The sequence below is a fragment of the Sapajus apella genome, unplaced genomic scaffold, assembly GCF_009761245.1.
Source record: "Sapajus apella isolate SASKATOON/1434 unplaced genomic scaffold, GSC_monkey_1.0 scaffold20, whole genome shotgun sequence".
NCBI classification, from domain to species: Eukaryota; Metazoa; Chordata; class Mammalia; order Primates; family Cebidae; genus Sapajus; species Sapajus apella.
In genome coordinates, this window is record NW_022436960.1 from 2,458,215 (window position 1) to 2,482,395 (window position 24,181).

Genomic DNA, 24,181 nt, shown 5'->3' on the forward strand with positions numbered 1-24,181 from the left:
CCTACCACTAGTCGTCTATGCTATCATTATCTGAAGGGTACTTACTTCATTTTCTCTTTAAAGAATGAACAATTTCAAACTTACAATTAACCAAGAATTTGAACACTGTCTATAATTATCCTGTCTATATCACCACAAGCCAAAGAGGGGACAGACATGCACATTTCCTTCTCTTCAGATTCCACTATTCTCAATACATATTAATAGTGTTTCTTGCCTCACCAAATATTTTTTATAACTGGACAACGATTAACCCTACTCATCCTTATTTTCACGTTTATTGGTTTTTATATTAGCCAATTATAAAAACAGAATCAAAACATGTAAACATAAAAACCAAAACCAAACTCATCTTCTATTCCTGATGCCTGTCTAAAGGATTATCTCAAACACAGAAAATCAGCTACGTTTATTCTGTGATGGACCTCAGAGTTCTAGACACGTATTCATCGCGTATGACCCATCGCCACCAGCAGTCATCCACCAGGACTGCTCATCTCTTTCTCCATTCATCTCTACCTTGTCTATTGATTGATTCATTAATTCACTAATAGTAATTTTAAGTCTGTATGGCCCAACCAGTCCCAAGAATAACTTTAATATTCCTAATTTGTATACTGAGTCATTCCAACACTGATATACCTCTTTAATGAACAAGCCTCAGGTTTTTATATATGCATCATCAATACAATGCTTCATATCATTTCCATATCTTTCACTGGGATGTAATTGGACATCTTTGATAATGTCATACACTTTTTATAATACACTGAGTCCTCTTAATAAGGCACCAGAATGAAGTCAAAAATGTTGACTATTCCTCACATTAGTCTGGCTGAGGCTAACCACGATGCAAGGACAGCACGTGACCATGGAAGAATTTTTCAAGGTGCCCAATTCATCCATTCTGCAGAGCACAAACCACAGGGGAGTTCGGCGCATACAATGGGACATTCTCACTCATGATTCACCCTTATTTAGTGAGTCATCTAGGCCATCATTATTTGAAGTTTATTTCATTTTCTCTTAAGAAAATGAGCAATTTTGAACTTGCCGCTGACCCATACAATGCTTAACCTTATTCATCTTTATTTATTCAAATATTTGCTTATTGATTCTCTCATTGGTCCAATTATAAACTAAGATAAAAATGTTAAAAAAGAAAGACCAAAAACAAACTGAGTCTATATTCCTGACATCATACCTATAGAATCACGTGAAACAGATGAAGCTGATTTAGTGATGGACCTCAGAGTTCCAGAAACATATTCATCATATGACTTATATGTCACCAGTAGTCACCATCAATCCAGGATTCTTCCTATTTTTGTCTATGCGTTTTCACTTTGTCTAATAATTAACTCATTAATTCACTGATAATAACTTTAAAATCTTTGGTTTTTTAAAACTTAAGAGCTTTGATACTCCTACTCCCTCCAAGAATCGTTATAATGATCGATATTTTCATTAATTGTTCTCCATTTTTCATATATGCATTTTCAATATAGCACTTGATATCTATATGGGTATGTGATATGGATAGATTTGACCATCTTTCATTATATTCCTGTAATATATTGGAATATATTATATAAGGAATATATTCCTATAATATATTCTATTCCTATAATGTATTATGTCCTTTTATAGTATGAAAAGGTATACCTTTTTATAATACATTACATCATAGAAATATATAATATATTCCTACAGTATATATTCCTATAAAGTATTATACCTTGTTATAATGCATTGATTCCTCTTCAACAAACCACTCAAGACAACAGCTTTGACCATTACTTACATTGATCTGTATGCTCCTTCCTAAGCATGGTGCAAACAGAGCATGTGACCTCAGAGGCATCTTCAAATCATCACAAGCACGTCCATTCTGACCAGTGCAGAGCAGAGTAATAACAAATACGTGATTTTTCATGGTTGATCTTTCCTTTTCACCAATCATTAAACATTTAGGCAATCATTATTTGAAGTATGAATAACTTTGAGCTTGCCGCTACGCCAGAACGTGAATATGGTATATAATTTACACTATCTCTTCATTACTGGCCAAAAAGGTTAGGTATGTAAGGTTCCTTTTTTGGCTTTTATCAATTTAAATACATATTAATAGTACTTGCCTCACCATACATTTTTATAATTGGACAATGCTTAACTTATTTATTTTGTTTATCCAGGTATGTTTTATTCTTTCATTGAACCAATTATAAAATAAAAACCCATGAACAAAAAATTCATTCTACCTTCTTGACATCTGTCTATAGAATTACTGGAAACAGAGGGAAGTAACTTCTGTGATGGACCTCAGAGTTCCAGACATGTATTCACCGTAAGTGACTCATACTCCACCAGTGCTCATCATCGATCCAGGATTGACCCTCTTTTTCTCCATTCATTTCTATGTTGTCTTTAGATTCATTTATTAATTCACTAATAATAATTTTAAACTCTGTGATTCACAAAACACTAAGAACCCACACTTGATATTCTCTATCTTTATACAGGATCATTCTAACATAGACACGCCTGTTTAGTTCTTCTCAGTCTTTCATATATGCATTATCAATAAATATTTCGTATCACTCCTATAAATATCACTGGGACGTAGATGGTCATCGTTGACTGTATTACACACTTTTTCATGATGCACTGAGGCCTCGTTAGCAAACCACAGAAACCAACACAGGAATTTTGACTATTACTCACATTGGTCTGTACACTCCTTTCCAAGCATGGTGTATAAACGGGGCGCGTGATCATGGAGGAATCCTCAATATAGCACAAGCTGCTCATTCTGAGGAATACAGGCCAGAGAAGATAATAACAAAACTGAAACATTTTTAATATTGACATTTGCTTTTCGCCTATCAATAGTCATTCATGCAATCATTATTTGGAATATATTTAATTTATTTTCTGAAAATAAAATGAATAATTTTGAAATTGCCACTGACCCAGAAGCTGGGTGTTACCTATACTTTATTCAGTCATTACCGTCATTAGTCAAAGAAGCCACAGGAACGTGCCTTTATTTCTCTGTGGATGTCACTGTTTCATATACACTAATCATGCTTCTTATCTTGTCCTAGTTTTATAACTGGACAATGCTTGAATTTATTCATCTTTATTTATTTGTATTTGTTTACTAATTCTCACATGGATCAATTATAAAAATAGAATCAAAACATGTAAATATGAATACTAAAAACATATATATTCTAAATTCCTGACAGCTGTCTGTAAAATAATTTCAAACATACAGAGTAGGTTAGATTTTGTTTGTGATGGACCTCAGAGTTCTAGACACGTATTCATCGTATAAGACTCATACGCCACCAGTAGTCATCATCGATCCAGGGCTGACCTCTATATGTGGATTTATTTCTACCTTGTCTGTTGGCTAATTTGTTAATTCACTAATCATAATTTTAAGCCCTATGATTTACAAAACCACAAGAAGAGCATGGTATTCCTAATGTGTAGGAATATTTATTTCATTAATTATCCTCAGTTTCTCATGTATGCGTCTTCAATATAATCCTGACATCATGCCCATGTTTATTTGAATACAGTTGCTCATCTTTGAGTGTGATATACTTCTTTTTATAACACATTGAACTTTCTTGAACAAACCACCCAAAGCAAGGTGAGGACTTCCACTGTTACTTACATAGATCTCCAGGCTCCATCCTAAAAATGGTGCAAGTAGAGCACATGACCTTGGAGGAATCCTTAAATCCACAAAATGCAGCCGTTCTAGGGAACGCAGAGCAGAGGAGATGATAACAAAAACGGGATATTGTCACCACTGACCCTTTCTTATCACCTATCATTACTTAGTCATTTTGGCAATCATTATTTGCAGTATATTCATTTTATCTAAAAAAAAAATGAACAATTCTGAAATTTCCATTGGCCCAGAAACAGAATGTTGTCTATATTTTGTACCGTCTATACCATCATTAGCCACAGAGGTCACTGGAAGATACCATTTATATCTCTGTGGACTTCATTGTGTCAAAAGATATTGAGAGTGCTTCTGGGTGGGTACGGTGGCTCATGCCTGTAATCCCAGCACTTTGGGAGGCCAAGGTGGGTGGATCACTTGAGGTCAGGAGTTCGAGACCAGCCTGGCCAACGTGGTGAAACCCCATCTCTACTAAAAATACAAAAATTTGCCAGATGTGGTGGCGTGTGCCTGTAATCCCAGCTACTCAGGTGGCTGAGGCAGGAGAACCGCTTGAACTTGGGAGGATGAGGTTGCAGTGAGCCAACATCATGCCACTACACTCCAGCCTGAGCAACAGAACAAGACTCTATCTCAAAAAAAAAAAAAGAGTGCTTCTTGCCTTATCACATATTGTTATACTCGACCAATGCTTCAACTTTTTCAGCTATATCTATATGTGTTTATTGAACCTTGCATTGACCAGTTATAAAAACAGAATGAAAATACATAAACACAAAAGCCAAAAAATTATGTTCTATATTTCTGAACTCTGTCTACAGGACAGGCTAGATTTCTTCTGTGACAAATCTCAGAGTTGCATACATGTATTCATCGTATATGACTCATATGCCACCAGTAGTCATCATTGATCCAGAATTGATCATCTGTTTTTTTCATTTAATTCTGCCTCATTTACTGATTAATTCATTAATTCACTATTAATAATTTTTAAGCTCTATGATTTACAAAACCCTATGGAGACCTGTATACATATAACTAATATGTATATATTAATATACAATATATTTACATAATACAACATAATACAATATATTAATATACTAATATATTAATAGAATATCCTGCTTCTCCAGGTATTTTTATAATTCAACTATGAGCCATTTTTCTCATTTATTGTATTCATACTCTCATTGATCCAATTATAAAAATAGAATAAAAATACATAACCACCAAGAAAAATAAGTACATTCTGTATTCTGAAATCTGTCTACAACATCATTTTGAACAGAAGGAATGCATGCATTTCCACTTTGACGGACCTCAGAGCTCCAAACACATACCACTGTCTATGACCTATACGCCACCAGTAGTCATCAGCAATCCAGGACTGGTCTTCCTTTCCTCCATTCATTCCTATATTTTTGTGATTGATTTATTAATTCACTGATAATAACATTAAAGCTTCTGATTCAAAGAGCTCTAAGAAGAGCCTTGATATTCCCAATCTGTACATGGAATCCTTCTGATATTGATATATCTGTTTCATTATCCTCAATTTTTCATATATGAGTTATCAGTATGATGCTTCATATCACTCCAATATCTACCACTTACATACAGTTGACCATTTTGATTATATTATAGGCTCTTTGGTAATATCCCTAGTCCTCTTAAACCATTCAAACAAAATAAGAATGTTGATTACAACTCCCATTGGTCTGCAGGCTCCCAACCATGATAAAAACAGAGCATGTGACCATGGAGGAATTCTCAAATCATAACAAGCACATCCATTCTGAAAGAATAGAAAGCAGAGAAGATAACAAAATTGAGACACTCTCAGTATTGATCCTTGATTTTCACCTGTTATTAGTCATTTTGGCAATCATTATTTGGAGCATATTTGCTTTATTTATTTTCTTTTAATAAAATAAATAACTTCAAAATTACCACTAACTCCGAATATGAACATTGTCTATAATTTATACCATTTATATCATACACCATTTATTTCTTTTTAGGCTTCACTGATTTTAACATATGTTAATAGCTCTTCTTGCCTTACAAGTTTTTATACTTGGGCAGTGTTTCAATCATTTTTTATTTATTATATATTTGTTTCCTGATTCTCACATTGATCCAGTTATAAAAATAGAAGAAAAGCACATAATCACACAGAGAAAAAGCACATTCTGTATTTTTTTAATCTGCCTATAACATCATTTGAAACAGAGAATAAGGCAGATTTTACCTGTGACGGACCTCAGAGTTCCAGACACGTATTCATCATGTATGACTCATACGCCACCGGTAGTCATCATCGATCCAGAATGTGTCCTGTTTTTCTCTGTAGACTTTTACCTCGTCTATTGATTAATTCATTAAATCGCAAATAATAATTTTAAAACTTTTGGCTCACAAATACCTCATAACAGCATTAACATTAACGTTCTTTATCTGCATATAGAATCATTCTCACATTGGCCAATGCTTCATTAACTATCCTCAGTTTTTCAAATACATGTTGTCAATGTAATGCTGCATGCTACTCCCATTTCTCTCACTGGGCCGCAGCTGGCCATTTTTGATTGAACAGACCTTCTAATAATACATCAAGTCCTCCAAACTAAGACCAGAACTTGATTACTCACATTGGTCTGCATGCTCCCAATCAAGAGGCAGCCACAGCATGTCACCAGGGAAGAACGCTTCAATCAGCACAAGCCATTCATTCTGAGGAATACAGAGCAGAGACGGTAACAAAACCGAGACATTCTCACTAATAATGATCCTTGCTTTGCACCTTTCCTTTAGTCTATCCTTTAAGCATTCATTAGGTGAACTAATATTTATTTCATTTTCTCCTAAGAAAAAGAACAATTTGATCTAGCAAGTGAATAAGAATTTGAACATTATCTAATACTTATTCTGTCTATATTATTATAAGCCAAAGAGTAACAGGTATGTACAATATCTCTTTGGACCTCACCAATTTCAATATGCATTCATAGTATTTATTGCCTCACCACATATTTTTATAGCTATAAAATGCTCACCCATTTTTTATGTTTATTGATTCTTGAATTAGAATGAAAATAAAACCAAAATGACTTCATTCTATCTTCCTGACATCGGTCTACAGAATCACGTATGACAGAGGGAATGGACTAGGTCTCTTTTGTGATGGATCTCAGAGTTCCAGACAGGTACTTATCACGGATGACTCATACGCCACCGGTGGTCATCACTGATCCAGAATTGGCCTTCCTTTTCTCCATTCACTTTTACCTTGTCCAGTGGTTGCTTCATTAATTCACTAATTATAATTTCAAAGCCTACGATTCAAAAAACTCCAAGAGCAGACTTGGTATTTCTGATCTGTACTTTATCCTCAGTTTTTCATACATGCATTATCAATATAATACTTCATGTCACTCCCATGTCTACCATTGGGATAACTCTGGCCATCTGTGACCATATTTCACACTTTTTAATAATATATTGATTTTTTTTTTTTTTTTTTTTTTTTTGAGACGGAGTTTCACTCTTGTTACCCAGGCTGGAGTGCAATGGCGCGATCTCGGCTCACCGCAACCTCCGCCTCCTGGGTTCAGGCAATTCTCCTGCCTCAGCCTCCTGCGTAGCTGGGATTACAGGCACGCACCACCATGCCCAGCTAATTTTTTGTATTTTTAGTAGAGACGGGGTTTCACCATGTTGACCAGGATGGTCTCGATCTCTTGACCTCGTGATCCACCCGCCTCGGCCTCCCAAAGTGTTGGGATTACAGGCTTGAGCCACCGCGCCCGGCCATATTGATTATTCTTAAACAAACCACCCAAACCACAATGAGGATTTTGACCATTACTCACATTGGTCCACATGCTCCTTCCTAAGCATGGTGCAAACAGAGCATGTGACCATAGAGGAATTCTCAAGACAGAACAAGGACATCCATTCTGAGGGGTACAGAGCAGAGAAGATGACAACAAATTTGAGACATTGTCACCATTGATCCTTGCTTTTTACATTTCTTTAGTCATTTAGGCTACCACCATTTAGAGTACAGCATATTTATTTCACTTTCTCTTAAGAAGATGAGCAATTCTGAATTTGCCACTGACCCAGAACACGAACACTGTCTACAGTGTTCATATATCCTGTCTATATCATTATTAGCCAAAGAAGTGACAGACACGTACCATTTAATTCTCTTTGAACTTCACTATTTCCAATACATATTAATAGTATTTCTTGCCTCACCACCTATTTTTATAATTGGGCAACACTTCACCTAATATATCTTTATTTCTGTTTATATTTGTTTATTGATTCTCACATTAACCCAATAATAAAAATAGAATAAAAATGTATGAGTACAAAGACCAAAAACAAACCCACTCTATGTTCGTGATATCCGCCTAAAGAATTGTATCAAACAGGAAATGGGGTAGATTTCTTTTGTGATGCACCTCAGAGTTCCAGACACATATTCACTGAAGATGACTCATATGCCACCAGTAGTCATCATCGTCCACAGGACAGGTGCTCTTTCTCTCCATTCACTTCTAATTGCTTATTAATTTAGTAATCCACTAATCATAAATTTTAAAATCATGGTTCATGAAATCCCAACAAGAGCCTAGAGATTCCTAATCCCTACAATGAGTCATTCTAATATGGATATAGCTGTTTCATTCATTATCCTCAGTTTTCATAGATGCATTATCAATATAATGCTTCACACGACTCCCATATTTATTGCTAGAACATCACTGGCCATCTTTGATTATATTATATCTTTTTTAGTAATTCATTGGATATTTTGAAATAACCACTCAAACCAAGAGAAGAATTTTAATGATTACTCTATGCTACTACCAAATAGACGCAACCGTAGAACAAACGATAAAGGAGGAATATTCCAATCGGCTCAAGTGCACCCATTCTAATGAAGACAAAACAGAGTCGATATTTTTAAAAGCAGACACCTCATCCTCTATAATTCCTGCTTTCTGCATTTCATTTACTCAATCATTCAGGTAATTCATAATTTTCCATGAAGTACATGTTTTTTCTCTTAACAAAAGGGGCAACTGCAGACTTAGAAGAATTGGTTCAGAACAACAAAATTGATCCTATTAGTGTCCATATGATCTTACGCCAAAGAAAGAGGGAACATCTTTGATCTGATATTTTCTTAATGGATGTTAGCTTTCTCTACTTGTATTAATAATATTGATAGCCTCCCTATATATTTTTATAGCTGGACAATGCTGCACTCTCTTCAATTTTATTTATTGACTTATATTTGTTTAATGGTTCTATCATTAATTCCTTAATACTAAGAAATCTAAATCTAAGAATCTAAAATAAGAACATGGTCTTTATGTACCCCAAACATCTGCCTGTAGGATTATTCCGAACAGAAGGAATAGACTAACTATGTTTTGTGCTGATGCTCAGAGTCCCACACATACACTACTCCTGGTTCATGACTCCTGCGCCACTATCTGTAATCATTGTTCTATGCATACTCATTGGCCAACTTTTTCTTCAATCTTACATTTGCAGATGCTGAATCACGGATTCACTGACAATGAGTGAGTCAGAAAAATGTGAAAAACAAATGCTAGAATAGTGCTCACAGCTATCAATACAACCATTTCCTATATACATCTTTTTCATTTAATGATGTCAACATTAATGATTAATCAACATCATATTTCACATTATTATCGAGCCATAAACAGCTATTTGATTAATAATTTTTCAATAATACCACGAATACTGTCAAACAACTGAAACCGAGACAAGAACATTGACTATATTCACACGGGTCTCTTTTGGAACGGAGTTAACATGAGAAACTTGATCAATTGCAGAGTGCTCAAATCAGCAAACAGCATCTTCACTGAAGGGTTCTAGGTGGAGATCATGATAAAAAGTTTGAGATATTCTGTCCATTCATCTGTAATTTCTTTCATTCAGCTAGTCATTTAGGTATTTATTAATTTATGTAATATTGATTTATTTTTCTTCTTATAAACTTCAAACTTGTAATTGACTTGGGGCAGTCACTGGCTCTTATGAGTAATTATTACTATTGTCTCTATCATTTTGAGTCAGAAATATTATCCACTTATTATCCATTCCAATGTACACTAACAGTATTTTCCTTACTGCATATTTTAGCAATGAACAATGCTTTGTCCTCTTCGTTTTATTTATTTTACTTGCACATTTATTTGCTTATTCTGCCAGTGCTACTTTTACCATATCTTTAAAACTCATACATACAAGACTAACCACAAACTCCTTGTATATTTCAGGTATCTGTCTATCATATCACTTTAAACATGGGAATAGACTAGACTCTATTTGTGTTGGACCTCAAAGTTTCTGATACGTACTATTCCTCATATACAACCAGCATATACAACCACACAAGCCACCAGTTGTCACTGATGGTCCAGGATTGGCCTTCTTTTTCTTCATTCTTTTTTTTTGGGGGGGGGGGCGGGGACAGAGTTTCGCTCTTGTTACCCAGGCTGGAGTGCAATGGCACGATCTCGGCTCACCGCAACCTCCGCCTCCTGGGTTCAGGCAATTCTCCTGCCTCAGCCTCCTGAGTAGCTGGGATTACAGGCATGCACCACCATGCCCAGCTCATTTTTTGTATTTTTAGTAGAGACGGGGTTTCACCATGTTGACCAGGATGGTCTCGATCTCTTGACCTCGTGATCCACCTGCCTCGGCCTCCCAAAGTGCTGGGATTACAGGCTTGAGCCACCGCGCCCGGCCTCTTTTTCTTCATTCTTATCTACACTTGTTTACTGAGTAATTCATTAATAAGACATACACATAAAGCACAAAAAAAAGCTCTTCAATATCACTCGCATTCATCTATACTATCACAAACATCCTAAATCCCTTTCTCTAAATGAATTAAGTTTTTTACATAGGCATTAATCAACGTAATACTTCATATCAATCTGAAATAAAACATCAGCATGACTGACCTCCTTTGACTCACTCAAACCAAGGTACAGTAATTTTTACCATTGCTGATGCTGATCTCTCTGCTCCTAACACCATGGAAGAATAAGCCAATCAGGGCACAGGAGTTTGTGACCATGGAAGAATAAGCCAATCAGAGCACAGGAGATGATTACATATTCTCTTCATTGACCCATGATTCCTCCATCCTTTTATAGAGTCATTCAGGCATTTATAAATTTATATGAATATTTATTTCTTTTTCTCTTAATAAATCAAACATGAAATACACAAGTTAATCAGATAAAAAACGGTTACTTGTCACTTTCTGTGATCACCATTAGTCTAAGACAAAACACACTCGTTCCAATGTATTCATTCCAATTTAAATTAATAGTATTTTTCCCTCCTGTATATTTTAACAATGAGCATGCTTTACCACCTTGATGTATATTCATTATGTATTTATCTACTCTATCAGTGATTCCTTACAACTTTTAAGAATGCATGACCACAAAGATTCTTGTATATCACTGACACCGACTTAGCGGAGCTTGTAAAGAGAGGAAGTGGTCTGCACACTCACAGTGGTCTGCATTCCCCTCACACAGGGGCAGCCACAGAGCACAGGCCAGGGAAGGATGCTTCCGCCAGCTGGAGTGGGTCCAATCTGAGGAGCAGCAACAGAACAGATGATTTTAAAATTCAAGCATTTCTCCAATGACCCTTGTTTTTCATCTCTCATTTAGTCACTTAAATCATCATTATCTGGAATATATTTATTTCATAGTCTCTTAAAACAAACAACTCTGAACTTGCCCCTAACAAGGACACTTATTATTCATCACCTTTTGACTCTTACACCACCAGTCATCATCATTAGTCCAGGAATGGCTCATCTTTTCTTCATTCATTTCTACATTGTTTATTGATTAATTCAGTAATTTACTAATGATTCGTTTAAAGTGCTACAAGGACAAAACCTGAAAAAAGCCTTGATATCCCTAATAAGTGTATAGAATCACTCTCAGATCAATGTCACTCCTTTACTAAATATCCTCAGTTTTCTTAAATGAATTAACTGAATGAATTCATCAGTAGACTACTTCATACCAATTTCATGTTTGTCACTGGGCTGCAGTTGGCCTTCTTTAATATATTGCATGATTTTTAATACTATAGTAATTGTCCTTTAAAAAAGCACTCAAGCCAAGAACGTTGACTATTACTCATAATGGCCTCCAAGCTCCTAACACACAGTTGCAACCACACGGCCCAAGGGCATGAAGGGGTGCTTGAGACAGCTCAGGTGAGACCACTCTGAGGTGCACAAAGTAGGCCTACTGACAAAAAATTTGAGACCTTATGGCCATTGTTCCCTGCTCCGTGTCTAACATTTAACCAGTAATTAGGGCAATCATTAATCGGGAGGATATTACATTTTCTCTACAAATGAACAACTTCAAATTTGCCACAGACTCCGAGCATGAACGTTGTCTGTAATTTAAACTGCCTGTGTCATCATGAACCAAAGAGGTAAAAGTCACATACCATTAATTTCTCATTGAATTTCATGTTTTCAACATACAGTGTTAGTATTTCCTGCCTTGCCACATATTTTTATATTTGGACAGTGTTTCATCTATTTTATCTCAATTTACTTTTATATTTGTTCATTGATTCTTTTTATCAATCCAATTACAATAACAGAATGAACGTGCATGAAAAGAAAGAGTTCCACACACAAATAATTCATTATCCAAGACTCATACGCAGGCAATTTTCATCATTAATCCAGGAAGGGCCCACTTTTCCCCAACTCATTTCCAAGTTATTTATTCATCAATTTAGTAATTATAATTTTAAAACTCTGTGATTCACAAAAATACAAAGATTTCTATCCCAAACATGTACTTAGAATCCTTCTCACTTCAATATCTCTTATGGTAATAACAATTACAGTATTTCATGTATGCACTGAACAATATAACACCTCTGAGTAATCCTGTGCTTATCACTGAGCTACAGCTCACCCTCTTTGATTATATTTCACGCTTTTTAATAATACAGTGACTGCCCATAAAGAAACCATGCAAAGCAAGGCAAGAACTTTAGCTATTACTCACATTGTTCTCTAGGCTCCTAATGCAGACATGCAACGAAAAATCTTGTGACCAAGGAGGAATTCTTAAGTCAGCTTGAGTGGGTCCATTCTGAGAAATATAAATCAGAGACAAGGGTAAAAAGATTTTTTTTAAATTGAGGCATTCTCTGCACAGAATGAAAAGGCATGAGCACAAAGACCAAAACCAAGGTCCTCGTATATTCCCGGTAACTGCCTGCAGGGCCATCCAACCAGAGTAAATGAATTACATCTCTTTCACACGGGACCTCAGAGTTCCAGACACGTATTCATCGTCTATGACTCATACGCCACCAGTAGTCATCATTGATCCAGGACTGGCCCTTCTGCTCTATTGTCACCTACATTTGGTTATTGATTAATTCATTAAATCATAAAATGATAATGTTATTATTCACAAAAACTCAAGAAGAGTCCTTATATCCCAAATTGGTACATAGAATTATTCTCATATCAACAGATCAGTTTCATTCTCTTATTTTTCATATATGCATTAATCGATACAATGTTTCAGACATCCCATATTTATCACTGTTATAATCGCATTCATTATATTTTATGCTTTTTAATAATATAGTGAATAATCTTAAGATAAAAGAAATACTGAAACCAAGAAAATAATTTCAGGCATTACTCACTTTAGTCTCCGTGCTCTTAATACAGAGAGGCAACCACAGAACTTGTGGCCATGATAGTATCCATTCTAAGAGTATGAAGCAGAGCAAACGATAAAAAATATTAAGTCATTATCACCATTGATTCTTGATTCCTGCTTTCTGCATTTCATTTACTAGGTCACTTAGGTGTCTATTATTTGTTTGCTCTGTGTGTGTGTATATACATATATCCATATGTGTGTGTGTGTGTGTGTGTGTGTATCTTATGCAAAGGAATACAGCTATCATGAGAATAATCCAGAACAATAAAATCAACTCTTACCTATCAATTTCTGTATGATTCTTACCAAAAGTAGTAATATCTTTTATTAATTTATTTGTAAATGAATGCAAGTGCTTTAAATTTTGATTAATAATATTTCTTGCCTCCACACATATGTTCATAGTTGGACAATGCTTGACTCTCTTTTCCTTTATACATTAATTTGTATTAGTTTAATGAATCTATTATTGATCCATTGATAGTAATAAATAATCTATGGAATCAATACATAGATATCATCTATATATTCCTGATATTTCTCTGTAAGTCAATTTCAACAGAGGGAGTAGAATAACTATGTGTTGTGTTGGACCTCAGAGTTTCAGACACATATTATTCATCGTCCGTAACTCCCATGCCACCGTTTGTCATCATTGGTCCATGACTGTGTCTCCTCTCCTTCATGTGTTTCTACATTTTTATCAACTAAATGATCATTATTGACATTAACACATGGTTCAGACAAAGCCAACAACAAGGTCTTTGAATATCTATAACATCTACAGAGTCATTTTCAACATAGACTAGATCCCTTTCATTAATTGGCCACAATGTTGCACGGGATAAATTAAACAACATACTGTTTCATGTCACGCTCATCACTGAGCCGGGGTTAACTTTGTATTCATTGAATACTTCTTAATTTTTTGATTGACAGAGAAAATTATATGTATTTACCATGCACAACGTGATGTTCTGAAATATACATACATTGTGGAATAACTAAATCTATCTAATTGACATATGTATTACATCTCAGAGTGATCATTTTGTGGTGAGAACACTTAACATCTACTCTCTAGCATTTTTCAAGAATATGATGGATAACATTAACTATAGTCACCATGTTGTATAATATTTCTCTGAACTTATTTCTCCTCTCTAACTGAACAATTTAATACATTTTATAATAATACCAAGAATATCCTCAAACAAATTACTGAAACCAAGATAAGAACTTTGACTAAACTCACCTTGGTGTCTTTCCAAACACAGAGCTAGCACAAAAATTTTGATCCCAACAGAATGCTTGAAACAGCTCGCTGTATCCATTCTGAAGAGTAGAAAGCACAGAAGAGGATTTAAAAACGCTGACATGTTCTCTCCATTGATTCACGTCATCTGCCATTTGTCGACACTGCCTTTTAGGCCTTTATTAATTTATGGAATATTTATGTATTTTTCACTTAATAAACTTTAAAACTTGGAAATGAATGAGAGCAAGAACTATCCCCTGTTACAGTCTATGTCATTGGTAGTCCAAGACATAAAATCCTTGATCCATTTATTACCCATTCCATTTCTACTAATATTCATTTGCCTTACTATGAAGTTTAGTAATAAACAATGCTTCACCGTCTTCATTCCTATTAATTTTTACATGTGTTTATTTATTCTGCCCTTGATTCATTTACAATAATATTTTTAAATTCATGAACACAAATATGAAGAACATAACCCTCATAGATTCTGACATCTGTGCATGAGTTCCCTTCAAAATGGGGAACAGATTAGATCCCATTTGTGTTGGACCTCAGAGTTCCAGGCATGTGCTATTCACTGGGCATGACTCATACACCACCAGTCATCATCATTGGTCCAGGATCTCTTTGATTTCACACTAATACAAATTTATCTATTTATTAATTCATTAATAAGAAATACACATCAGTCAGAAAATATAAGAATGATATTCATAAAGAGTCCTGACATTCATCTACAGATTCATTTCCATAGACTAAATCTCTTCGTTACTGTCTTCTGTGGTGATGATCTTCTTTGGTCCATATATTGAACAATCATTATAATACGTCTATCAATCTGATAGTCCATATATTGACCAATCGCTATAATAAGTCTATCAATCTGATAGTAAAATTGGCATGTTTGGGCCTCTTTGGTTATGTTTAGTACATTTTAATAATATAGGAAATACCTTTGTGTAAAAAATCTACACCAACAAAGACAAGAGCATTGACTATTACTCACATTGGTCTTCACACTCTAACACAGAGATGCAGCCAACATGTTGGTGAGCAGGGATGAGATCGAATCACCTCAAAAGCAGCTATTCTGAGGAGTATGGAGCAAAAAAAGATGATTAAAAAATGAGACATTCCTCCATTGATCCTTGCTTAGCATCTTCCATTTAGTCATTAATTCAGATAATATTACTTGGAGTATATTTATTTCCTTTTCTCTTGAAATGAATAATTTTGAACCTGCCACTGATCCAGAACAAAGACATTATCTAATTAATACAGTCCATATCATCCTTTGCCAAAATAAACGGCTATGCACCAGTTACCTCTCTTTGGATTTCAGTGTTTTCTAGATATATTAACAAATTTCCTTGTCTCACTACAAATTTTTATAGACAATGTTTTCCGCATTTTACCTTTATTTATGTATTGTTTATTGATTGTTTCATTGACCCAATCATAATAAAAACATAACAATGCATGAACAAAGTGACCCAATTTCTTTTGTGAAGGACCTCAGAGTTCCAGACACACATTCATCATGTATGATTCATGCGCCACCAGTGGTCATCATCGATCCAGGATTGGGCCTCCTTTTCTCCATTCTTTTCTATATTGTCTGTTGATTTAATCATTAGTTCACTAATAGTAAATTAAAACCCTATGATTCACAAAACCCCAAGAACAGCCTCGATGTTCTTAATCTGTATATACAATCATCTTATCTCAATGTATCTTCTGCATTAATTATTCTCAGCTTTTCACACATGTATTAATCAATATAATGTTTCACATTAATTTCATATTTGTCATTTCTAACAGTGGGCCTTACGTGATTATATTTCACAATTTTTGGCAATGCAGTGAATATCTGAAACCACCTAAACCACAGCAAGAACTTTGACTATTACGCACGTTGATCTCTAAGCTCTGATACAGAGGTACAACCACAGGGCTGGTGGCCATGGAAGAAGGCATAAATCACCTTGAGATTAGCACTCTGAAGAGTACAAAAAAGGGAAGATGATTTTTTAAAATTAGATATTCCTCCACTGACCCTTGCTTATTGAGGTGTTTTGTGTGTTGGACCTCAGAGTTCCAGATACGTATTATCCATCACCTAATGCTTACATGCCGGCAGCTGTCATCACTGGTCCAGGAAGGCCCGCTTTCTTTCCATTCTTCACCACATTGTTTATTGATTAATTCATAAATTCACTGATAATATTTTTTAAAGCCTACGATTCACAAACCTCCAACAAAAGCCTACCTATTTGTTAGGTATCCATCCTTATTCACACATCAGTATATAACTTTTATTATTTATCTCGATTTTTCCTGTATGCATTAATCAGTATAATGATTCATGCTAATCCCGAATGATGATGTTTCCATTAGGCCTTTTGTGATTATATTTCACACTTTTTAATAATACAGTGAACTTCCTTAAACAAACCACACAACCCATGACAAAAATTTTGACTCTTACTCACATTGGTCTCCAGGCCCTTAATAGAGATTCAACCATACAGTCAGAACCACGGGGAGAATTCTTAAATCAGCTCAGATGGGTCCAATGTGAGAAAAACAGGACAGAACAGAAGATTTTAAAAAGAAGAAGGAGAAGAGACATCTGAGACATTCTCTCCATTGATTCTTGCTTTTTACCTTTAGTCAGTCATTTAAGTAATCATAAATTTGGAGTATTTTCTCTTAAGAGAATGATCAAATTCAAAATTGCCATCTATCCAGAACATGAATACTGTCTGTAACTTACACCATTCTGAGCTAAGGAGGTAAGGGTCATGTGAAAGTTATTTCAAATTGAAATTGAGCATTTTTCTAATACATTAGTAGTGTTTCTTTGCTCACCACATATTTTTAATTTGAACAATACTTCATTAATTTACTTATTGATTGGTTCTTTCATTGATCCAATTATAATAATAGAATCAAAGTATATGAACACAAAGATCAAGCCCAAGATCTTTGGATAGTCCCAATATGGTCCTAGACAGCACCTTATCTCAAGAACATGGGATGACATGTCTTTTGTGTTGACCATCGAAGTCCAGACATGTTTTACTCATCGTATGTGGCTCATGCTGTCACTGGTCTCAATTTTCATAATTTCTACTTTTGTTTTGAATGAATCGTTAATCAATTTCTATGAGTAAAATAAGAACATGATTCACCAAAATCTACAAACACGATGCCTGACATAACAAACACCTGTCTAGAGAATTCTTTTCCAAGTTGACAATGTCATTAATCCACCTCTATGTGGCACATTATTGATTAACAAATATGTTCGCCATCAGGCCATGGTTAAATTTTCAATAATTTGTATTTTTTAATAATACTGTGAATACCTTTAATCAAGTACCCAAAGGAAGACAAAACTTCTGGCTATTACCCACGTTAATTGCTTTCCAGACACAACAGCAATACAAGTTTCCATCCTAGCAGAGCGCCAAGTCCACTTGGTGCATCTATGCTGCTCCATCTTTATACAAAGCAGGGGAGACAATCAAAAAATGAGAAATTCTCTCCACTGACTGATATATTCCACCGTCTGTTTGTACCATCTTTTTGGCTTTTAATAATTTATGGGGCTGGGCGCAGGGGCTCACACCTGTAATCCCAGCACTTTGGGAGGTCAAGGTGGGTAGATCACCTGAGGTCAGGAGTTTGAGATCAGCCTGGCCAATGTGGTGAAACCCCGCCTCTACTAAAAATACAAAAATTAGCTGGGCGCGGTGGCAGGTGCCTATAATCCCAGCCACTTGGGAGGCTAAGACAGGAGAATCACTTGAACTCAGGAGGCGGAGGATACAGTGACCCAAGATTGTGCCACTGCACTCCAACCTGGGCAACAAGAGAGAAACTCCATCTCAAAATAATAATAATAATTTATGGAAATATTTCTTTGTTTTTCTCTTAGTAAAATGAACTTCAAACTTGTAACTGACTAAGAATAATTATTATCCGTCACAGTTGATGTCATCTTTAGCCCAAGACATAATAAATTTGTTCTATGTATTATCCGTTCTAACTTATACTAATAATCCGTTTTCGGGGTTTTGTGGTTGTTGTGTTGTTGTTGAGGCAGAGTCTCCCTCTGTCACCCAGGCTAGAGTGCAGTGGCATGATCTCAGCTCACTGCAACCCCTGTCTCCCGGGTTCCAACTATTCTCCTACCTCAGCCTCCTGAGTAGCTGGGACTACAGGTGTGTGCCACCATGCCTGGCTAATTTTTGCATTTTTTAGTAGAGATGGGGTTTCACCATATTGGTCAGGCTAGTCTCGAACTCCTGACCTCGTTATCCTCCCATCACAGTTTCCCAAAGCGCTGGGATTACAAGCGTGAGCCACCGCGCCCAGCCTAATCCATTTTCTTTGTTACGTATTTTAGCAACAAGAAAATGCTTCACTCTCTTCTATTCATTTATACATTCATTTATTTATCCTGCCCTTGATTCTTTTACAATAATATTTTTCAAAGACTAACATAAATATCCTGAAAAAGAACCTTGCATATCCTGATATCTGTCTATTAGATCCCTTCACAAAGGAGGAACAGACTGGATCCCATTTGTGTTGGACCTCAGAGTTCTAAACACAGGGTATTCACTGTGCATGACTCATACGCCACCGGTAGTCATCATTGGTCCAGGATCAGACCTCCTTCTCCATTCCTATCTTAATTTGTTTATTCATTAATGTATGAACAAAGAAATACACAGAAATCTAGAAAGAAAAATAAGAATTAGATTCTTAATATCCCTAACATCCATATATATAATCCTTTCCACAGAGACTGAATTTCTTTCATTAACTGAGCTGTTGCATAGATGCGTTACTTAGTATAATGCTTCACATCAATCTGATATTTAACATGGACAGATTTCCCTTATTTGATTATATTTAATACTTTAAAATAATACAGCAAATACCATTCTAAAAACCGCTTGATTTGGTGTAAGAACACGGGCTGCTACTCACATTGGTCTGCATGCTCCTGACGCACAGATGCGACCACAGAGCTCATGGCCATGGCAGAGTGCTTGAATCAACTCAAGTGTGTTCATTCTGAGGATTACTGAGCAGAATAGTTGATTTTTAAAAGGTTGCAACATTCTTTCCACTGGCCTTCAACTCCTCTTTCCGTTAGTCATATACAATTAGTAATTTGTAATAATGCTTATTTTTCTCCTATGCAGGCTAACGACGTCAATCTTGCCACTGACCCAGAAAATGAATACAGATATTTATCTATTACTGTCCACATCGTATTTAGCCAAAGATTTAACAATCCTGTACCATTTATTTCTCTTTAGACTTCAGAGATTCCAGCATATAATAATACTATTTCTTGCCACATCATCTATTTTTATAATTGGACAATGGTTCACATGAGTCATCTTTATTTAGTTATATATTTGTTCATTGATTCTTGTATTGATCCAATTACAATAATAGAAGGAAAATCATGAGCAGAAAGGACTGGCTTCCTTTTGCATTGGACCTCAGAGTTCCAGACACGTATTATTCATCATCCAAGACTCATACGCCGGTATTCGTCATCATTGGTCCAGGCAGGGCCCACTTTCTTTTCATCCAAATCTACAGTATTTGCTGCTTAATTCAGTAATTCATGTGGAATCGTTATAAAAATTCATGGTTCACTAATTGAAGTATATCATTGATATTCATTATATATGCAAACACACACATGTATATATATTAGTTGACTATTTTTTTTATTTTCAATAACACAGTAAATACCCTTAAACAAACCACCCAAACCACACAAGAATTTGACTATTACTCACATTGAAATCTTTCATGTAAGGACAACAACACAGGTCTTGATCAGGGCTAAATTCATAATCAGCTCAGTGCATCCATTCTAAAGAGTCCAAAGCAGAGAAGATGATAAAATTACTGAGACATTCTTTCCATCAATCCATACATGTCATCATTCATTTACATTGTCACTTTGGCTTTTATTAACCAATGGTAATAGTTATTAATAAAATAGAATTTAAGGTTGTAAGTAATCGAAAGTAGTGCTATAACCTATCACAATCTATGTCATTTTTGGTCCAAGACATAATACCTTTCATCCACGCATATATTATCCATTCCAATTTAAATTAAAATTAATTTTACATAATACATATTTTAGTAATAAACAATGCTTCACCTCCTTATCTTCTTCATTTATACATTTATTTATTCATCCTGCCCTTGACTCTTTTACAACAATGTATTTTTAATTCTTGAGCAGGAAGATCATGAAAAAGATCCTTCTATATCCTGTATCTTGACATCTGTTTATAAGGGGGAATGGACGAGGTCCCATTGTATTGGACCTCAGAGTTCCAGGCACACGACATTCACTGTGCATGACTCATATGCCACCACTTGCCATCACTGGTCCAGGATCAGCCCTCTTTCTCTATTACCATCTAAATTTATTTGTTGACTAATCCACCAACAAGGAAATACACATAAGTCTTCAAAAAAAGAATGAGATTCTTGAATGTCCCTAACATTCATCCATATAATCATTTCCACAAAAACTAAATGTCTTTCATTAACTGAGCTCAATGTTTCACATACACATTAATTAACGTAAAGTTTTTAATCTAATGTTTAAATATTGCATTCTTCACCTTCTTTTGTTGTGTTTAATACTTCTTATAATATAGCAAACAACAATGCAAATAATATAGCAAATAGTCGATGCTCCTTCAAAACAAGAAGGAGCATTGACAATGACTCACATTGGTCTTCATGCTCCGAAGGCATAGATGCAGCCACAGAGCTTGTAACCATGGGATCAGCGGGCAAACATCCATCCCGAAGCTCGCAGAGCAGAGCACAAACAGATGAGACAGTCCTCCTTGATCTGTGTTTGTCATCTTCCCTTGAGGAAAACATTTGAGAAATCATTATTTGAAGGATACTTATTTTATTTTCTCTTAAGAAAATGAATACCTTGCAACTTTCCTTGACCCAGATGTTGACTTTTATGTATAAATACCAAATGTATCATCCTTGGTCAAACAAGTTACAGTGGTGTAACATTTATTTCTCTTGAGACGTCAATGCTTTAATATAATATTTTAACATATTATTATATTTAACATGTTAAATATTACATTAAATATTATATATTAATTAATATTACTTTCTATTTAATATATAAAAGCTTTAATATAATAATAACACATCTTGCCTCACCACTTATTTTATCATTGGACAATACTTCATCCCCTTCATATACGTGCATGTATACGTAAAAATTATTTCATTTATCCAATTGTAATAATAGAATGAAGTGAACAAACCCAAAGACCAAAAGCAAACATATTGTGTATTCATAGGATCATTTGAATCAGAAGGAAGGGGCCAGAGTTCATTTGTGATGGACCTCAGAGTTCCAGACACGTATTTGTTGTATCTGGCTCATACGCCACCAAGTAGTCATCATTGATAAGGGCTGATCTCTATTTTGCTGTTCATTTCTACCTTGTCTATTGATTAAGTCATTTATTCATTAGTAACTTTCAAGGCTCATGATTCACAAAATCCAATAACACTCCTGATATTCCATATCAGTATGCAGAATCACTGAAACATTAGGTGTGTTTCGTTATCCTGTTTTATATATACGCATCAATATAATATTTCATGTCACTCCCATATAATTGGGATAGCACTGGCCATCTTCAAGTGTATTTCACACTTTTAAATAATACATTGAGTACTCAAACAAACCACCGAAACCGAAGTAAGGACTTTGACCATTACTCACATTGGTCTGCATGCTCCTTCCTAAGCAGGGTGCAAACAGAGTACATGACCTTGGAGGATGTTCTGATCCTCAAATATGAACAAGGACATCCATTCTGATGAGTACAGAGCAGAGAAGATGATAACAAATTTGAGACATTGTCACCATTGATCCTTGCTTTTCACCTATAATTAGCTAGTCACTTATGCAATCATTATTTGGATTTCATATTAACTTCATTTTCTGTTAAGAAAATTTCATTAATCACAGTAATGTCATTCTTTGTTAAGAAAATGAACAATTTCAATCTTGCTACTGGCCAAGAATTTGAACATTGTCTATAATTATAGTGGCTATATTATCATTGGTCAAAGAGGTGACAGGCATGTGCCATTTATTGCTCTTTGGACTTCATGTTTTCAATACATATGAAATGCTTCTTGCCTCACTAGATTTTTATAATCAGAAAATTATTAACATTATTTATCTTTTTATATATAATATATATATTATATACAGGCTCTCGCATTGAGCAACTATAAAAATATAATGAAAATAAGTAAACACAAAGATCAAAAACAAATAAATTCTGTATTTCTGACATCTATATATATAGGATCATTTCAAACATACAGAATGAGCTCAATTTCTTTTGTGATGGACCTCAGAGCTCCAGACACATATTCAACATATAAGACTCATACGCCACCGGCAGTCATCATCAGCCTAGGATGGATCATCTCTGTCTTCACTCACTCTTTCTTGTCTGTTGACTGACTCGTTAACTTACTACTAAGTTCCTATGATTCAAAATAAAGCCCAACAATAACCTGGATATTCCATCTCTGTATCTAGAATCATTCTAACACTGATATGTCTGTTTGATTAATTGCCCTCATCTATGCATTACCAATATAATACTTTATATAACTCTCATATCTGTCATAGGGAAAACACTGGCCATCTTCGTATTATACGCTTGTTTTTTTAGATGGAGTCTCATTCTGTTGTGCAGGCTTGAGGGCAGTAGTGCAATCTTGGCTCACTGCAAGCTTCACCTCCAGGGTTCAAGTGATTCTCCTGCCTCAACCTCCCAAGTAGCTGGGACTACAGGCACCCACCCCCATATCCAGCTGATTTTTGTATTTTTAGTAGAGACAGGGTTTCACCATGTTGGCCAGGCTGGTCTCAAACTCCTGACCTCAGGTGATTCACCCGCCTCAGCCTCCCAAAGTGCTGGGATTACAGGCATGAGCCACCACACCTGGCCTATTAAAAACTATTTTATAATATATAACATAGTCTTCAACAAAGCACCACAACAAGAGCTTTGGCCATTACTCACATGGGTCTGCACGCCCCTTCCTAAGCACAGTGCAAACAGAGGACCATGGGAGAATTCTTAAAACAGTACAAGCATGTCCATTTTGAGGAGAACAGAGCAGAGAAGATGACAACAAATTTGAGACATTATCACCATTGATCTTTGCCTTTCACCTTTCATTTAGTGAGTCATTTAGGCCGTAATTATTTGGACTGCATTTATTTCATTTTCTCTTAAGAAGATGGACAATTTTGAACTTGCCACTAACCAAAACACTGAA

General features: G+C 35.3%; 1 long non-coding RNA gene, 18 other non-coding genes and 4 pseudogenes across 24 annotated transcripts in view; all 23 read right to left on the reverse strand.

Annotated features, from left to right (window-relative positions):
• The window catches only part of LOC116557758, a 32,793-nt gene extending 22,598 nt beyond the window's left edge, over positions 1–10,195 (reverse strand). For 5 of the 6 annotated variants that reach the window (XR_004271686.1, XR_004271687.1, XR_004271682.1 and 2 more), the window contains exons 1-5: positions 7,582–10,195; positions 6,361–6,442; positions 3,689–3,774; positions 2,725–2,812; positions 1,805–1,891 (exon numbers count right to left, since the gene is read on the reverse strand). This is a non-coding gene — a long non-coding RNA (uncharacterized LOC116557758). Of the gene's footprint in view, positions 1–1,804; positions 1,892–2,724; positions 2,813–3,688; positions 3,775–5,049; positions 5,123–6,360; positions 6,443–7,581 lie in introns of all 6 variants that reach the window. The other variant, XR_004271683.1, reaches the window with a different exon arrangement.
• Positions 420–483, reverse strand: LOC116558091 (annotated as a pseudogene).
• On the reverse strand, positions 1,243–1,312 carry LOC116558070. The gene has a single exon (XR_004271812.1). It is a non-coding gene; the product is annotated as a small nucleolar RNA SNORD113/SNORD114 family (small nucleolar RNA).
• Positions 2,316–2,387, reverse strand: LOC116558151. Its single transcript, XR_004271878.1, has one exon. It is a non-coding gene; the product is annotated as a small nucleolar RNA SNORD113/SNORD114 family (small nucleolar RNA).
• On the reverse strand, positions 3,303–3,374 carry LOC116558144. The gene has a single exon (XR_004271872.1). It is a non-coding gene; the product is annotated as a small nucleolar RNA SNORD113/SNORD114 family (small nucleolar RNA).
• On the reverse strand, positions 4,550–4,621 carry LOC116558154. The gene has a single exon (XR_004271881.1). It is a non-coding gene; the product is annotated as a small nucleolar RNA SNORD113/SNORD114 family (small nucleolar RNA).
• LOC116558083 lies at positions 5,023–5,093 on the reverse strand. The gene has a single exon (XR_004271824.1). It is a non-coding gene; the product is annotated as a small nucleolar RNA SNORD113/SNORD114 family (small nucleolar RNA).
• LOC116558141 lies at positions 5,966–6,037 on the reverse strand. The gene has a single exon (XR_004271869.1). It is a non-coding gene; the product is annotated as a small nucleolar RNA SNORD113/SNORD114 family (small nucleolar RNA).
• LOC116558066 lies at positions 6,893–6,964 on the reverse strand. The gene has a single exon (XR_004271808.1). It is a non-coding gene; the product is annotated as a small nucleolar RNA SNORD113/SNORD114 family (small nucleolar RNA).
• Positions 8,176–8,246, reverse strand: LOC116558077. Its single transcript, XR_004271817.1, has one exon. It is a non-coding gene; the product is annotated as a small nucleolar RNA SNORD113/SNORD114 family (small nucleolar RNA).
• LOC116558089 lies at positions 10,096–10,184 on the reverse strand (annotated as a pseudogene).
• Positions 10,196–11,517: 1,322 nt separating the features above from the next.
• LOC116558097 lies at positions 11,518–11,595 on the reverse strand (annotated as a pseudogene).
• Positions 11,596–12,419: 824 nt separating this feature from the next.
• On the reverse strand, positions 12,420–12,505 carry LOC116558092 (annotated as a pseudogene).
• Positions 12,506–13,093: 588 nt separating this feature from the next.
• LOC116558146 lies at positions 13,094–13,165 on the reverse strand. The gene has a single exon (XR_004271874.1). It is a non-coding gene; the product is annotated as a small nucleolar RNA SNORD113/SNORD114 family (small nucleolar RNA).
• A 932-nt stretch (positions 13,166–14,097) lies between these two features.
• LOC116558153 lies at positions 14,098–14,172 on the reverse strand. The gene has a single exon (XR_004271880.1). It is a non-coding gene; the product is annotated as a small nucleolar RNA SNORD113/SNORD114 family (small nucleolar RNA).
• A 1,145-nt stretch (positions 14,173–15,317) lies between these two features.
• On the reverse strand, positions 15,318–15,392 carry LOC116558064. The gene has a single exon (XR_004271806.1). It is a non-coding gene; the product is annotated as a small nucleolar RNA SNORD113/SNORD114 family (small nucleolar RNA).
• An 889-nt stretch (positions 15,393–16,281) lies between these two features.
• LOC116558149 lies at positions 16,282–16,353 on the reverse strand. Its single transcript, XR_004271877.1, has one exon. It is a non-coding gene; the product is annotated as a small nucleolar RNA SNORD113/SNORD114 family (small nucleolar RNA).
• A 502-nt stretch (positions 16,354–16,855) lies between these two features.
• On the reverse strand, positions 16,856–16,930 carry LOC116558071. Its single transcript, XR_004271813.1, has one exon. It is a non-coding gene; the product is annotated as a small nucleolar RNA SNORD113/SNORD114 family (small nucleolar RNA).
• Positions 16,931–19,372: 2,442 nt separating this feature from the next.
• Positions 19,373–19,447, reverse strand: LOC116558147. The gene has a single exon (XR_004271875.1). It is a non-coding gene; the product is annotated as a small nucleolar RNA SNORD113/SNORD114 family (small nucleolar RNA).
• Positions 19,448–20,294: 847 nt separating this feature from the next.
• Positions 20,295–20,369, reverse strand: LOC116558148. The gene has a single exon (XR_004271876.1). It is a non-coding gene; the product is annotated as a small nucleolar RNA SNORD113/SNORD114 family (small nucleolar RNA).
• Positions 20,370–21,144: 775 nt separating this feature from the next.
• Positions 21,145–21,219, reverse strand: LOC116558065. The gene has a single exon (XR_004271807.1). It is a non-coding gene; the product is annotated as a small nucleolar RNA SNORD113/SNORD114 family (small nucleolar RNA).
• Positions 21,220–22,208: 989 nt separating this feature from the next.
• LOC116558088 lies at positions 22,209–22,281 on the reverse strand. Its single transcript, XR_004271827.1, has one exon. It is a non-coding gene; the product is annotated as a small nucleolar RNA SNORD113/SNORD114 family (small nucleolar RNA).
• A 953-nt stretch (positions 22,282–23,234) lies between these two features.
• Positions 23,235–23,306, reverse strand: LOC116558069. The gene has a single exon (XR_004271811.1). It is a non-coding gene; the product is annotated as a small nucleolar RNA SNORD113/SNORD114 family (small nucleolar RNA).
• Positions 23,307–24,181: the final 875 nt, after the last annotated feature.